Source organism: Ovis aries, chromosome 4 (assembly GCF_016772045.2).
Source record: "Ovis aries strain OAR_USU_Benz2616 breed Rambouillet chromosome 4, ARS-UI_Ramb_v3.0, whole genome shotgun sequence".
In the NCBI taxonomy this organism is placed as follows: domain Eukaryota; kingdom Metazoa; phylum Chordata; class Mammalia; order Artiodactyla; family Bovidae; genus Ovis; species Ovis aries.
In genome coordinates, this window is record NC_056057.1 from 72,442,793 (window position 1) to 72,455,129 (window position 12,337).

Consider the following 12,337-nt stretch of genomic DNA (forward strand, 5'->3'; position numbering starts at 1 on the left):
AGCTTGTTCAAGAACAATTAGCTCTGTCTGGTATTCAACTTTATTTCCTTTTGTTTTTAGGAGCTGGTGAGTCTGGAAGCTTATTTAGGAGTAGTAGAGGAAATGAAACTATGAAAAGACACAGTAAGATTCCTTTTTTCTAGGAAGCAAGGCATAATATGAATAAGTCTCATTCTGTCCAATTAATTGCCTCAAGTACAAATAGAAAAAATATACACACACTTTGTTGTTTGAAAGAGATGAAAGGAAAAGCAAAAAACAAAACAAAACAAACAAAAAAAATGGGATGGCAGTTTCAACAATAAAGCCATATTCAAATAAATAACTTCTTTTCGGATTTTAAGGCTTGCATCCCGCAGTAAAAGCAATTCTAATGAAACGGTGAGAATGGGAGGTGGAGAAAGGAAAAGAAATAAAGAGAAATAAAAGAGCTTGAAGCAGGAGGACAGGGGAAAGATTGAGCTTCTCTTTCCCAGAGGAATTACTGAAAAATGGAAGAAGGGTTAGGAAAACGACGGGCGTGGGCAGGGTAACTCCTTGAATTCAAAAGGAATGGTCCCTGAATCAGTTCTGATGAGATGGATGAAACTGGAGCCGATTATACAGAGTGAAGTAAGCCAGAAAGAAAAACACCAATACAGTATACTAACACATATATATGGAATTTAGGAAGATGGCAATGACGACCCTGTATGCAAGACAGGGAAAGAGACACAGATGTGTATAACGGACCTTTGGACTCAGAGGGAGAGGGAGAGGGTGGGATGATTTGGGAGAATGACATTCTAACATGTATACTATCATGTAAGAATTGAATCGCCAGTCTATGTCTGACGCAGGATGCAGCATGCTTGGTTGGGGCTGGTGCATGGGGATGACCCAGAGAGATGTTATGGGGAGGGAGGTGGGAGGGGGGTTCATGTTTGGGAACGCATGTAAGAATTAAAGATATTAAAATTAAAAAAAAAAAAAAAAAAAAAAGAATGGTCCGGGCTCCTGGCTTTCATCCACCCGGCGTTGATCTGGTGCAGGCGGATGATTTAAGAACCTCCAAGTCATCGTGTTTTAAATCTCCATTAGGATTCTCCGAGCGCCAGCGTGGGTAGCACAACGGTGGGTTAGTTCTGCAATTTGCTGGGATCCTCCCGCCCTCGCTCGCCGCCTGCCAGATCCAAGACAGACAGTCTCAGACACCTCGAGACCCAGAAAGCGGAGAATCGAGCGCAGTGAATGAAATGTGGAAAGCGTGGCTGCGACAAGAGCCTCAGAAACCTTAATTGGGGTCATTTAGGAGACTGGAAATGTATCGAATGCTGCAGGTGGTGGGTGGCACTGGAATTTAATATTCTGGAGCCCCTGCTCTGTGCCAGGAAGCGCGCCTAGCGAGCCACACTTACTGTCCAGCTCGGTGAGCTAGGTTAGAAGGATTTTCAAGGAGGTTAAACACCTTGCATTTGCCGCTCCTCTGTCTGGAACGCTCTGCGACGACGGTGGCAGCAACTTTCCCCGGTTCAGGAATCTGCGTAAAAGTCGTCTTCGCTGTGAGGCCCTCAGAGGATTTCACAGCCCCCCTATTACACCCGTCACTTTTTAAAGCTCTGCTTAGCAGTCACCCCTCAGTGCTCATATTTTTTCCGGCACTTTTTCATGTGTTTATATTTGCATGTGCCCTTCTTTGTTCATGGTCTGTCTCCCAACAGAAGCGTAAGCTCCATGAGAGCAGGAACCTGGAGTGCCATTATCACAGCTGCATGCCCACAGCTGCTCCGGAAGCACACAGTAGGCACTCGTAAATGTTAATTTCCTTCTCATCCCTCCACCTGCAGCACTCGATAGGCTTGCAGTCTCCAAACTGAGACCTGGTGATCATGCTAGGATCAAAGGAGGCAGAGGAGCAAGTGGACAATCAAGTCGAGGGGAAGCGCTTTTTCCTTGTAACTGTGATGCTTTCTCTCCCCTCCCCCTCGCACATGAACTACGTAGAATAAAGAACCACACTCCCTCTATGTCTCCTCCTGGGATCCAGCACCAATCTGCATCACTGCCTCTGGATGTTGGAGGGGTCACAGCCTCCTGCCGGATCCTACGGGGATTCTGTCCTTCGACATCCGGTGCCTGCAAACCTTCCTTCACCACTTGTTTTCTCGATTCTCCATCCCTTGGCCTCGGTCTGAGTTCCGGAAGAAGTTGAGTTCTCTTTGCCTGTTCGACCAGAGTCTCCCCTGAAATCTTGTCCTTTAACCAGCCCCTCCCATGACCCCTCACTTCTTTCTCTCTCTCTGGCCCGGAAACGCTGCTCCACGAACATCTGAGTGCTTAAACGGCGCTCACAGAGCGCCCTGGGCCGCCGGGAACCACTTTCCTCTTCCAGAGGCAGCTCCCGCCTCGCTTTCTCCTTCGCACCTGTCGGGAACCGGGTTCCCTTGACTGCGTCATGGAATCGGTGCTCCTTCCAGGTGCACCGCCCCGCCCCTTTTGCCGTGGGCTACTCCTGATTGCTGGGAGTGTGGGTCACTCTGCCGTCTCTCCCGCCCTCCCCGCGTGGCCCCGCCCCAGGCCCGGCGTAGGCTCCTCCTCCTCGCTCCCGCCCCTCCCTCCCCCCTTGCTAATTGCCTGGCTGCGCGCTCTAAGTTCTGGGCAAAGTACTGGGAACTGGCCGAGCGTTCGCTGTACGCCGGAGCCGGGCGGAACAAGGCGAGCTGGGAGCCAGGAGGCCAGTGCGCAGCGCGGGCTCTGACCCCGGCGGCGGTCGGCGAGTAGCCATCCCCGCCGCTGTCTGCTGCAGCCGGGGTGGGAACTATCAGCTGTGCGTTGCTGGAGGACCGAAGAAGCCAGGTTTGCCTCCTTTCGCGTCTGCTGACGAACCTCGGAGCCCGGCACCGGGGAAACTAGGCGGCGTCCCCGGCGGCTGAGCGCGCAGGTAGGCACTAGGACGCCAGCTAGAATAGAGCTGGGGTGCGTGGGGACCTGGGCGATGGCGTGGACTCCGGAGGGCTGAAATCTGGGGGGACGCAGCCAGTCTCAGCGAGAATCTGGAGACTGCCTCCTGTCTCCCGAGGAAGAACTGTTAGTGGGGCAGCCCCGAGTCACCCTCGTGCCTGCATCCCGGGAGTTAGAGGGCCAGGTGCTGCCCACACTGGAGTGCTGTCCTTAGAGGCACAGTTTGGTCGGGATTAACGGCGAGAAGGCGCCTAGTTGGGGTCGGGGCGCCGGAGGATGCGGCGCCGGGGGCTGTCCTGGGCAGCCGGGAGACGCGGCGCCGGGGCGGGAGGCACAGGAAACCAGTTTAATTGGGCCGAGCGCGAGGCTGCACCACATCCGCGGGCTGGGGCGCACCGGGGGGATACGGGAGACGTAGGTCTTGTAGGCTCCGGGCTCGCCCGCCTCCCCGCGCCAGTCTTGCTCCGCTTTCCGGCACCGCGGCCGGGGACCGAGGGTCCTTGTCCCTTCGGGCTTCCTGAGAAGCGTTTGCAGCTTCTGGAGTCCCTAATGGGCATTGTCGTAGATCGTCCAGCTACTTCTTAAGCCGGCGCGCGCCGCCCTCTTTCGGTAATGCAATTTGTACTCTCTTTCCTCCGTCTCACAAACTACCAGTCTCCTGAGCTGAGGGAGCTGTGAAGTTGTCACTTTAGATGTGCCTGAGGGTTGCGCTGAGGTGCGACTGAACCCCCGCCGCCACCCTCTGCCCCACCCCCACACCCGTCCTGACCCATAGAGTTTGAGTACTGGGCTGAAGGCATTTAGAAATATTTTAAGCTGCCGCTGCCAAAGAGATTCATCCACAGATAAAGGTGTAGGTCTAACTTCTGATCATCCATACTGTACTGCCAAGCATCATACAAGGTGAAGTCCCGTTCTGGCCCAAGGAGACAAACTAGGTAGGCCTGGGCTAAAATGCACCCAAGCGAAATGACCATCGCCTCCATCAACGTGTGGGCACACCACCCTTTTTGGTATTCCTCATAGCACTCATCTCTTTCTGAAATTGTCTCCTTAGACTGTTTACTGTTCCCCCAACTCTAGAATGTCCATCACCCTAATCCCAATGTCAGCAACAATGCCTGACACACAGTAGGTACAAAAGAAATATTTATGGAATGAATGATGAAAACTTCTCTGTAAAATATGAGGAATGGTGATCTCATACTAGTTTTGATTTTCATGTTTATCCTTTTGTTTTTCTGTTGGGAAATTGAACACATACCAGTAACTACTATTAATCCAGCACCTACTGAGAGCTGGAAATATACTAGGAACTTTGTATAGATCACCTCATTAAACATTGCTGTTGTTGTTTAGTTGCCAAGTCATGTCTGTCTCTTTTGCGACCCTATGGACTGCAGCCCACCAGGCTCCTCTGTCCATGGGACTTTCCAGGCAAGAATACTGGAGTGGGTTACCATTTCCTTCTCCAGAGAATCTTCCCAACTCAAGGATCAAACCTGCCTCTCCTGCATTGGCAGGCAGATTCTTTACCGCTGATCCACCAGAGAAGCTCTGTTAAACATTACAGTAGCCTTGTTAGCTCGATATTTCTAACCTGATGAGAAACTGAGGCTCCAGCAGGTTAACTAATTTTTCAAGATTATCCTGGCAAAACTAGAATTCCAGCTCATCTTCTCTGTTATGCTCCCAAGAAACTGAAATGTAATTTCCACCATTATAGCCAGTAGGCATTTAACTTTATTTATAACAAAAACTATTGCTTAGTGAAAAGGAGATTTATTGCACTATCATTACTGAGAGTTTCGGTAACAGCTAATAGTTATGCTGTAAGTCCAGGATGCCATAGGCTGTTATTTAATCTTCACCACCTTGATGGCAGTGCTGTGAGGTTATCTCCATTTTACAGATGAAGAAACTGCAGCCTAAATTCGGGAACCTGCCCAGGGTCAATAGAAGATTGCTGAGCTGGATTTTTAAGAATAGTCTTTCTGACTGCAAATCTTTAGCTCTTTCCACTATACTGAAATGTCTCCTGCACCCACTATGTAATTAGATGTTAACTCATTATGATAGAGTTCAGCAATGCAACATATTCAAACCACCTGAGGTTGAGCTGTAAACTTTCTGCTGTCAATAACAAGTGTCTAGTTGTACTATTTTTCAAATTGTTGAGTTTTTACTGTCATTGATTTTTGTGGTTGAATTTATAGTTTGTGGGCCTGATAGATAGATGGGGCACTTTTCATATAGGAGGAGAGGAAATTCTCCTTTCATTTAGATTTAAGTTTGCTGCTGCTGCTAAGTCACGTCAGTAGTGTCTGACTCTGTGCGACCCCATAGACGGCAGCCCACCAGGCTCCTCCATCCCTGGGATTCTCCAGGCAAGAACGCTGGAGTGGGTTGCCATTTCCTTCTCCAATGTATGAAAGTGAAAAGTGAAAGTGAAGTCGCTCGGTGGTATCTGATTCTTCGAGACCCCATGGACTGCAGTCTAGGCTCCTCCGTCCATGGAGTTTCCAGGCAAGAGTACCGGAGTGGGGTGCCATTGCCTTCTCCGAGATTTAAGTTTACTTTCACCTAAATCTAAAGAGAAATCTGATGGGTTTTACCCACTGTAGTAAGTGAACTCTGAACACAATGGTTTCTGCCTCGTAAGGAAAGTACTGGAAGACCAGCTAGAACCTCTCTTGCCATGCGTAGAATGGAGAGTTGAAACCACTACTAGTTCCAGAAACTTCTGCTGCAACCTTTTAGCAAAATAACTATATTTTGACTCTTTGTTCTCTTGTAAAACTGAGGGCAAGGTAAAGTTAGCTAAGTATGTCATGGTTACCACCTGAAGGGCTAATGACAAAATAGAGCATGGGGCAGAATTAGAGGTCCCTTTTTTCCTTCTGTTTTATTCCAGTTTTAGGGGTAGTATGCTTTTCCTTTCCTGAAGACCTGGATAATCTGTGGTCTTATTTATACTGTGTGTCTTGGCAGGACTGTATTTTCTTAATTGTTAATTCCATTTCAAGGATACTCCAGGGAGGGCTGGAGAATCCTTCAACCCAGAATGCCCACAGAAATGATAGGCCTGTGGGACACTGAGGATCATGGAGGCTGTCAAGTTGAAGGAGCCTTCAGAATTGACAGTTTCACTTCCCTGGTGGCTCAGACAGTAAAGCGTCTGCCTACAATGTGGGAGACCTGGATTTGATCCCCGGGTTGGGAGATCTCCTGGAGAAGGAAATGGCAACCCACTCCAGTATTCTCACCTGGAAAATCACATGGACAGAGGAGCCTCTTAGGCTGCAATCCATGGGGTTGCAAAGAGTCGGACACGACTGAGCAACTTCACTTTATGGTTCACTGTAAATTCCTTTCTTGTCTACATCTTATTCATCAGCTTTGAGCCTCCTCCTCTGGAAACATCTTTCTTGACTTCCCAATCAATACTGTTTAGACCATCGTTATGTTCATCTCAGCCTAGTTCGTGTCTCTCTTTCCTTTTGTCTTTTACCTCCATCCCTTCCCCTTGCCCCTGCACCATCTTAGCTCAGGTTGTTAGGGACTTCTCTACTCTGTCCTAATATAGCTTTCAGGCAGATTTACCTCCCTCAGTTCTACCTTTGAATCATAGTCAGGTAAATTCTTTAGATCCAGTCATTACATTGCTAAAAATTATTGAGTGACTTATGTAGTTAATAATTATGACATTAATAACAGCAGTGGTAGCTGCTGATCTTTTTGTGCCAGGTATTGGCTTGAGTACTGTGCATGAATTAAACTGTTTAATCCTCAGAGCAACACCAAAGGAGGCCCTGTTGTTATACCCCCGATCTCCAAATGAGACTAGGAAAAGTTAAGTTTCCAACTACTTTACAACTAATACAAGGTGCAACTGTATTAGTTGTGAAGTAATCCCAGGTCCTTTCTCTCTCTCCATCTAAGGTAGACCCCTTAGCCTAAAGTCAGGATCCAGCAGCCTGGGCTCAGTGTCTGTCTCCACCCTGAAACCCCAAGTATTTCAAGGTTTACACACACACCCACACCCCCACACCCCCACACACACCCCCCCCTCCACACCCCCGGCTTCAGTACTTTGTTTCTTTCATACCCACGCTCCACATTCTTTCACCCTAGTGCCTCGTGGCCTAGTTATCTATTTAAATGTATGGCCTCCCTTACTGAATTGTAAATGCCTTGAAGGCAGGACTAGTATCTATTCCTTCCTTTCCTGTTCCTCACATCACTAAGCCTGATATCCTATCCAAAGGAGGTGTGCAATTGAAAAGAAAAGATTGTATTTGGTTGTATTATGTAGATCAGACGGTAGAGAATCTGCCTGCAATGCAGGAGGCCTGGGTTTGATCCTTGGGTCAGGAAGAGCCCCTGGAGAAAAGAATGGCTACCCACTTCAGTGGGCTTCCCTTGTGGCTCAGCTGGTCAAGAATCGCCAGCAATGCGGGAGACCTGGGTTCGACCCCTGGGTTAGGAAGATCCCCTAGAGAAGGGAAAGACTACCCACTCCAGGATTCTGGCCTGGAGAAATCTATGAAAAGTATAGTCCATGGGGTCACAAGGAGTCGGACACAACTGAGAGACTCACTTTTTACCCACTCCAGTATTTTTACCTGGAGAATTCCATGGGCAGAGGAGCCTGGTAGGCTACAGTCCATGGAGTCACAAAGAGGTGGACAGGACTGAGCAACTAACGCTTTCACATATTCTGTGAAAAAAGTCATTGGAATGTGGCATTTTGTTTCCTACTTTTGATCCACAATACTATAATATTTCATCAATTTATGATGAAGCATTGGAAATCTTAATTATTGAAATCTATGGTAAGCGCCTATTCTGGTTTTCACCTTGCAAATATTGCAAGGAAATCTCAAACCCGTAAACAAAACATTGTCTGTAGGATAAATATGCACTAAATATGCACTTGTATCTTATATGTACCATCTTTTCATATATATGTAAAGTTGTATTAAAAATGTATTGAAACTGTTAGGGAATTGAAACTAAATTTTTGTCAATATCTTATTGATCAATGAATATTTCTCACTTTTAAACCTGATTTATCAGATCTTATCTGAATAACCTCCTGCTCACAGCTTGGCTCTGTGTGTTCCAGTCAAACTGAAGTAAGTTCAGCTCCCTTCCTGAGTCCCAGGGGCCATGCATCATGTGCTATGGCCTCCCAGTTCCCGCATAAATATCTGTCCTCATTATGATGCAGTCCTCCTCACCCATGTTCACCCGGCTGATTCCTACACATCCATTACATTTCAGCCTGGATGGTGTCACTTGTAGGAAGCCTTCCTCTGCTCCCTTCAGGTTGAAATTGGAAAACACGCTTGGCACTGTGTGCCTGCCTGTTAATGAGGGAGCAGTTATCATACCATTTTGTAACTGTTAGTCACTTTGACTGAATCTTCTATGAAACCACTGATTCTCATTTGACTTAAATTAGAATTATGTAGGGATCTTTTGTTGAGTATGCAGGCTACTCCATTTCTTCTAAGGGATTCTTGACCACAGTAGTAGATATAATGGTCATCTGAGTTAAATTTGCTCATTCCAGTCCGCTTTAGTTCACTGATTCCTAAAATGTCGATGTTCACTCTTGCCATCTCCTGTTTGACCACTTCCAATTTGCCTTGATTCATGGACCTAACATTCCAGGTTCCTGTGCATTATTGCTCTTTACAGCATCAGACTTGAGTTCCATCACCAGTCACCTCCATAACTGGGCGTTGTTTTTGCTTTGGCTTCGTCTCTTCATTCTTTCTGGAGTTATTTCTCCACTCTTCTCCAGCAGCATACTGGGCACCTACTGACCTGGGGAGTTCATCTTTCAGTGTCATAACCTTTTGCTTTTTCATACTGTTCATGGGGATCTCAAGGCAGGAAGACTGAAGTGGTTTGCCATTCCCTTCTCCAGTGTAGGAATCTTAAAACATTTGTCTCTCCCTAGGCCCCACTCCCAAAGTTTCTGAATCAAATGGCTTGAGATAAGGAGGGTTGATCACTTTTTTTTTTCCTAAGTTTTCTCATTCTGTGTTATAGCTGGATAGTATTCCCTTGTGTGACTATAATATCAACTTACTTGATTCAATTAAGTTTTTTAATGACAACTTTATTGAGATATAATTAGTATTTCATATAATTCATCTGTTTAAAGTGTACATTCAGTGGCTTAATTTTTTAAAAAAATGTGTACTTTTTGGCTGTGCCACATGGCATGTAGGATCTAGTTCCCTGACCAGGGATCAAACCTGCGCCCCCTGCATTGGAAGCACGGAATCTTAACCACTGGACCACCAGGAAAATCCCCAGTGGTTTTTAGTATATTCAAAGTTGTGCAACCATGACTTCATAATTCATTTTAGAATGTTTCACCATCCCCAAAAGAAACTGTACTAATTAGCAGTCTCCCTCCTCACTTCCCAACCACTAATCTATTTGATGCCTATATGGATTTGCCTCTTATGGACATTCACAAAAATGGCATCATTCAACATGTGGCCTTTTGTGTCTGGCTTCTTTCACTTAGCATGTTATTGTCAAGGTTTATCCCTGTTGTAGAATGAATCAGTGCTTCATTTCTTTTTATTGCCTAATAACACCCCATTGTTTGTATAGACCACACTTTATCCGTTTGCCAGTTGGAACTGGAATTTTTAAAAATCTTCCCCAAACAAAACAAATGTGCAGGCAAGCGTTAAACCGGAAGTTCCTTTGAGTATTGGTCATTGTTGTCTCTTGACGCTAGAACAGCACCTGGCACAAGATAGATGTGTAATAAATCATCTGACTGAATAAAGCATTTTACTAAAAGTATAACTTCTGTTCTGCTGGTGTCATAAAAAAAATTGTCATTAAAAAGAGATCCTTATAGTTGATTATTTAGACCCTGATTTGAACAAATTCATTGTTAGAAAATATTAGGTAATCAAGGAAATTTGAACATGGATGAAATGGTCCTGTTTTTAGAATTTGCTGTAAAATATCTCAAGGGTGGGGAGGGAGTATAGAGGAAACAAGGCTGTACCTGAGTTAACTGAAGTGAGGCAATGAGTTCTTGATGCTGTTCCCTATATCTGCTGTCTCTGGGGCAGCCAATGTCTACATTTGGCTGTTCAGTTCAGTTTAGTCGCTCAGTCGTGTCCAACTCTTTGCGACCCCATGAATCGCAGCATGCCAGGCCTCCCTGTCCATCACCAACTCCCAGAGTTCACTCAGACTCACGTCCATCGAGTCAGTGATGCTATCCAGCCATCTCATCCTCTGTCGTCCCCTTCTTCTCCTACCCCCAATCCCTCCCAGCATCAGAGTCTTTTCCAATGAGTCAACTCTTCGCATGAGGTGGCCAAAGTACTGGAGTTTCAGCTTTAGCATCATTCCTTCCAAAGAAATCCCAGGATTGATCTCCTTCAGAATGGACTGGTTGAATCTCCTTGCAGCCCAAGGGACTCTCAAGAGTCTTCTCCAACACCACACTTCAAAAGCATCAATTCTTCGGCGCTCAGCCTTCTTCACAGTCCAACTCTCACATCCATACCTGACTGCTGGAAAAACCATAGCCTTGACTAGACAGATCTTAGTCGGCAAAGTAATGTCTCTGCTTTTGAATATACTATCTAGGTTGCTCATAACTTTTCTTCCAAGGAGTAAGCGTCTTTTAATTTCATGGCTGTGGGGCACTTGAAATGTAGCCTTAGTGAGATGTACTGTAGGTATGAAATATATACTGTTTTGAAGACTTAGTATGAAAAAAATGTAAAAGTATCACAATAATTTTGTACTATTAACATGTTGAAATGGTAATATTTTGGATATATTATGATAATACATAATTTAAACTAATTTTACCTATTTCTTTTTACTCTTTTTAATTTGCTACTTGAATTAAAATTGCATATATGGCTCACATTACATTTTTCTCTTACAGTGTTGCTTGAAGTAAATCTAGCTCCTTGCTTGAATCCCAAGGCCCAATAAAGCTGTCATTAAAAAGTAACTGAATAAAGTATATTGTATATTATATTCACACAATGGAATACTATCCAGCTATAAAACAGAATGAGAAAACTTAAAAAAACAATGACCAACTCTCCTTATCTCAAGCCATTTGATTCAGAAACTATAGGAGTGGGGCCTAGGGAGGGACAAATTTTTTAAGATCTCTAGGTGATTCTAATTTAAGCCAAATGAGAATTTGACATTTTTCATATCACATTAAATAGAGGACTCCCAAATTTTTAAAAAGTCTGGAGCAAAATATTTTTCATAAAAGAATCCTCTTATGTGAAGACTGGGAAATATCGATTTGTTCGAAGACGATTCTTTGTAGAAGGTTTTAGCAGGCAGGCTGTAGCCTTCCTATATCATTCTAGGTTTGCTTCATCTATGTGAAAATCTAAAAGTTCTTTTGTAATAAATGGGATAGCAACATGAAGCCACAGAATAATTGCTCCTTTAGTTACTTGCCTGATTGTTTTGTTTTGAAGTTGATGAATTATTTCCTTCATCTTAGAAAAATACAGAAAATAGAGTAGCAATTTCATTGTTCTTAGTCATACTGTTTATATCCTGAAATTGAATTTTCCCTGTACTTTCTTTATAATCACTCTGCCTAAATTTGTTTGTTTGGGAGCCAGAATATGATTGTTTCTAGACTTCTTAAAGCCCCTGGAAAAGTGGAAAATGATTCTTAAATAATAATAATAACATGTGGGTTTAAAGATGATTAAAACAAATTGCTTTCATATGAAATTTCTTCGGATGAGCATTCTGTCGCTGTCTAGGTGTCTGTGTTTACTCACAGAAGCATAGCTGAGGTAGTAAACCCAGCTCTCTGAGTGGGTATAGGCCAGACAGATGACCCGAGAGGATGTTTGTCCTCACCTGTGATTTCTGAGATCGGGAGACAGTGGGCTTGAACTGAAAAATAGCTTGAATTTAAAGCAGAATAGAATTAAATTCTATTTAATGAACAACCCAACAAGAGATCATCAGAGGGACCTGTGCCTGCCAATATGAAATCAGGTTTATTCTTTGGTTTATTCTCTATAGTTAAAATATCACAATCCGTTTTCTTAGTGTTGTGTGGGTCAGACACTTTGCAGTATAGCATTTCTCCACGTGTGTATTAGGAGATAGTCCTATGAAAGAGTCCCATGCTGCTTTTCTATCTTGATATCAAATGCCATCATACAAGAGTTTTAAAGTTATGCTTTGTCTTATAAAACAAAAAGACCTCATCCAGTCATTTGTGGTGGGCAGTGATCTGAAATGTTTGGAAGCAAAAGCTAAATAATGTATTTTGTTAATGTGACAGACATGGTTAAACCTGAAGTCAATGGCTCCCTGGAATGAAAGCATGCAGTATGGTTTTTGT

The 12,337-nt window shown here is 44.5% G+C and overlaps 1 protein-coding gene across 9 annotated transcripts in view; it reads left to right on the forward strand.

Annotated features, from left to right (window-relative positions):
* Window positions 1-2,639: 2,639 nt before the first annotated feature.
* Window positions 2,640-12,337, forward strand: part of OSBPL3 (oxysterol binding protein like 3) — a 196,352-nt gene continuing 186,654 nt past the window's right edge. For all 9 annotated transcript variants that reach the window (XM_042248661.2, XM_060415042.1, XM_027968666.3 and 6 more), the window contains exon 1: window positions 2,640-2,920. The gene's annotated coding sequence lies outside the window, so the exon portion shown is untranslated. The remainder of the gene's footprint in view (window positions 2,921-12,337) is intronic.